The sequence below is a fragment of the Carlito syrichta genome, unplaced genomic scaffold, assembly GCF_000164805.1.
Source record: "Carlito syrichta isolate Samal-C Ts95f unplaced genomic scaffold, Tarsius_syrichta-2.0.1 Scaffold302220, whole genome shotgun sequence".
Classification (NCBI taxonomy): Eukaryota; Metazoa; Chordata; class Mammalia; order Primates; family Tarsiidae; genus Carlito; species Carlito syrichta.
The window spans coordinates 9,512-14,042 of NW_007246316.1; positions in this window are offsets into that span (position 1 = coordinate 9,512).

The window sequence follows — 4,531 nt, forward strand, 5'->3', positions numbered from 1 at the left end:
CAAAAAAAAAAAAAAAAAAAAAAATATATATATATATATACACACACACACATGCATAAATAAATTGTTCCTACAAAGGCCGAAGCTGTTAAAGACCAGCACTGTGCAATGTAATTCTGACATAGACCTCCTGGGCACACATGGTTTGGGAGGCCTCAATTTCCCACGCAACTCATCAACGGTGACGCATCAAATAAACGTAATCATTTCTAGCACTTCTCTTTTTAGTAGGAAGAAGAATAAATCTTGTCATATTGCAGGGAACCTCTTGGGAAATATCAAGTACAGTTTAGGCAGAAAGATGTCCTGAAAGTTTTAGTTTATTGCATTAAATTTTGCACTTAGGATTCAATTTGGGGAAGGCAAAAATCAAAAGTTGTCAGGAGATTTGAACACTTAAGTTAGGTTCAAGGGTGCCTGAAATTTTATTGGCTATTTATTAATTAAAAATGAAAGTATGCCAGGCTCAGTGGCTCAGCCTGTAGTCCCAGCTGGTCTCCAACTCCTGGCCTTCAGGGATCCTTTCCTCAGCCTCCCAAAGTGCTGAGATTATAGGCACAGCTATCACACCCAGATTCCAGAGTCTAATATTAAAACAGAACAGAATGGAGTCCTGATTTTTAGACACTCCCTCTTGAGAGCAGTTACATGAAGTTAATTCCTAATCTGACTGCAGCCGAGGTAACACCACCCCAACCTCTGGGAGGATAACCACCCAAGAGAAGTCATCAGAACAAGCTGTACAGACCTACATCCTGTGCCACTCCTGTGTGTTTTCCATACCAAGTTTCCCTTTAAGAACCTGTAGAGAAATATGAGCTCCAAATAGGACAGCAATAATTGGGTTAATTATACTGAGAAAATATTATTCAGGGTAAGACTTACAGATGTTATAAGAAACACTGAGCACACCAAGAGTTATAAAATCTTGCTGATCAACTGTAAATTATTGTTTTAAACTAATCTTTTTTTTTTTTTTTTTTTGGTGTTAGAGTCTCACTCTGTCACCCAGGCTGAAATGTTGTGGCACAATCACGGCCACTCCAGCATCAACCTGCTGGGCTCTGGCAATCCTTCTGCCTCAGTCTTCCAAGTAGCTGGAACTACAGGTGTGCACTACCATGCCTGGCAAAGTAAACTAATCTTTGACCACTGTAAATGAAAAAGCAGTTAACCACTGCTGTTAATTAACTCTCGAAGAAACTGCACAGCACAGTCTGGTGCTGTACAAAAATTTCCCAGCACAGCCTGGCACAGCACTAAACTCCCCAACACAGCCTTATAAAAATTCCTTTTAGCCCCTGCTTCTTCGTAGACAGCAGTCAGTCCATTTCCTACTGTACTGCCTATTGTTTTCTTACCATGTGTTCTGTTGTAAACAAATCTACCTTTCTAAAGTCATAACTGTCTTGGTAATTTCATTTACCACCAACACAATTCTAGCCTCAACTGGTTGTGTGCATGACAGTACCCTTCAAATCTGTCTAAAAGTTTGAGATTTTTTTTTTTTTTGACTTTAGTCTGCCCTCTCCTCAGTTTGCCACCTCTTGAATAAAACCTCTTTCCTCCTGTCTCCCCAGTTTGGCTTTTAGAAGACAAGCAGCAGACCTGTGTTGATTTACACTTTTGGGAGGCTAGCCTAGGATCAATCCTGAGTAGCCTAGACCACCTGGTTTCCAGTGAACAGAGCAATTGTCCAGGGCAGCTCACCAGGCCTTGCCCATTCACATGACACTTCAAGACATCGGTTCTTTGCAAGTAATGGCTGCTAGTGGCTAGCTGATCTCATATCCAGGATTCTCAGGATGTTCTAGCAGCTGCCAAGATCCCTTTTCTCAAGGACTCCCTTCTCTCCTCTTTGTGGTATCAGCTTCCTGCATTGCATTGTTGGTGCAAGGAAAAATGGTTATGTGAGAAATCAATGGACTTCAGTGACTGGGTAGGTCAGACCAGTGTGCCTGCCAGGAATTCTCTATCACCTGCTTGAGGCTTTTATGCCATTTGGGTTTTTATGTGACTTGGACCTGACAGGGGTCACATTTCAGAACTGATCGGCTTGAGATAAGGTTCACCAAGACTCTTCCTCGTCTTCCTATTTGTGGGAATTTGTAAGTGCTCCATTTACTTGTGAACGTGTTTGTGTTATGTGTTTATAAGTCTTTTATGTGTATATTACTCTGGTTGGAATGATAAATGTTAATTTGGCTTCCCCATGGAATCCACAGGGTAGCATCTTACAAAATTAGGAGGCTTTTTGCCTGTGATCCCATAAAACAGAAAAGGACAAGTTTCTTCTATAACACATCCTGCACACCCCCACCCCTCCACCACCCAGCTATAGTATAGCAAGCAGGGCCACCAAATCTGTCCTGCTCTTCTGGAAGTCTCCTGGAGGGGAACATGGAAACTGGCAAACTGGAAAAGGAAGAATTTTTACCAGACTCCCAGTTTCTTTCTTTCTCTCTGTACTCCAGTTGAGAAGATGGTAAAAATCCCTTTTTCTTTTCAAATTTAAGATAATTATACAAAAGACTGGGTGTGACATAATAATGTCCTGGTTAACCTCAACAGTTTTCTTGATTAGATTAATGAGCAGAGTTTAACATAAAAGAAAGTTAAAATCCCTTGCAATCCAAAACTGTCTGCTCTAGCTTCTTTCTAGGAAGTCCAGTAGCTAAAGTTACTTTCATCACAATGACCTGGGTTTATTCCCCCACAGAAAATGAATCTTCTCTGTTTTCATATTTATGTCACTTTAGCCAGTTATTGATCTTTTCCCCTTCCATGGACAGTCTTTGATTTCCTGTCTTCCATCTGTGGGGCATGAGTTAATTTTGTCCTTTGTATGTAGATGATCAGCTGAGAGGATGAGACTCTAGAAAATATGGCCACACAAGAATGTGGGTTGCACTTCATTTATGGCTAGCAAAATTTTCCCTTCTCTGAGCTGTCTTTTTGGTGATTCTGATCTTGTAAAAACTTCTTGCCATCCATTTTAAAAGTGCAGCAGTGGTTAAGTCATAACCTTGGTTAGGGAACTTGACAGGACACCTCTGATAAAAAGTTTAAAAGCCAGAAAATATCAGTTATTTGTCTCAAAATCTGGTAATGAAATTTGAAAGGATTATTTTAAAGAGCGCTATAGCTAAAAATCAACTTAATTGATAGTTAATTTGTGCATTTTCTCTTTTTGGATCCTGTTTTTTTGGAAACTTTTTAGTCTACTAAAATCTTTTTGTAAAAAAAAGAGATAAAGAAAAGAAACCCATGTGGTCAGTTTCTCTGTTTGCTTTGTTTCTTTTTTTTTTTTTTGAGTTGGAGTCTCACTTTGTTGCCCAGACTGGAGTGCTGTGGCCGCTCCTGGCCACTTCAGCCTTGCCCTGTTGGGCTCTGGCGATCCCTCTACCTCAGCCTTCCAAGTAGCTGGAACTACAGGCACGTACTACCATACCCGGCTAATTTTTTTGATTTAGTATAGAGATGAGGTCTCACCAAGTTGCCCAGGTGGGTCTCGAACCTGTGGGCTCAGGCAATCCACTCACCTCAGCCTTCCAAAGCATGGGATTACAGGCTGAGCCACTGAGCCCAGCTTGCTTTGTTTCTTTTTCTTTTTTCTTTTTTTTTTTTGAGTTGGAGTCTCACTCTGTCGCCCAGACTGGAGTGCAGTGGCCGCTCCTGGCCACTGCAGCCTCGACCTGCTGGGCTCCAGCGATCCTTCCGCCTCAGCCTTCTGAGTAGCCGGAATTACAGGCATGCGCTACCACGCCCGGCTGATTTTTTTATTTATTGTAGAGATGAGGTCTCGCTGCCCAGGCGGGTCTCGAACCCGCGGGCTCAGGCAATCCACTCACCTCAGCCTCCCAAAGGCGCGGGATTACAGGCTGAGCCACTGAGCCTGGCTTTGCTTTGTTTCTTAACAATTATTCTTTCCACCCTGTCCCTCCTTTATCTTTGCCATCTTCAGTGCTTCTAATGACTCTTGTCCCTTAAATAACTTAGAATAAAGTCACCATCCTCCCCTTTTTGGGGTTATCTGCTTTCTTTCTGGAGTCTCAGGAGTCGTGGGCAGATTCCTCTCAGTCTAAAGCTCTGCTCTCTTTTGTATTATGTTATCTAATCTCATTGGATTTTGGAGGTACCAGATAATGCCTTGTGAAAACATTAACATTTTTAGAAATGACTGACAGTGGCTTACAGTAAGTGACTATTAGTCATTTCTTTGTAAGCCTAAGTCCAAAAAACTATATGCTTTATCAGCCTTACCTTCCTTAAAGGGTTCTACTCTGAAGCCAGTGATCAATTAAGAAATAAACTAAGTTTAAAAAGGCCAAAACCCAATTTTGAGGCATGTGACTGACTTATCTCAACCGTCTTTTGTAAAAGAAACTCGCATCTTTCAGGAAATCTTCACTTGTAAGAACATCTCTGTCTTTGCACCTAAGCCACTAGGAACTTTTAATTATGGGGAAAACAATGTCTTAAGGTACATAACAAACGTAACCTTTATTTAAATCTAAGTTCTATGCCTTTG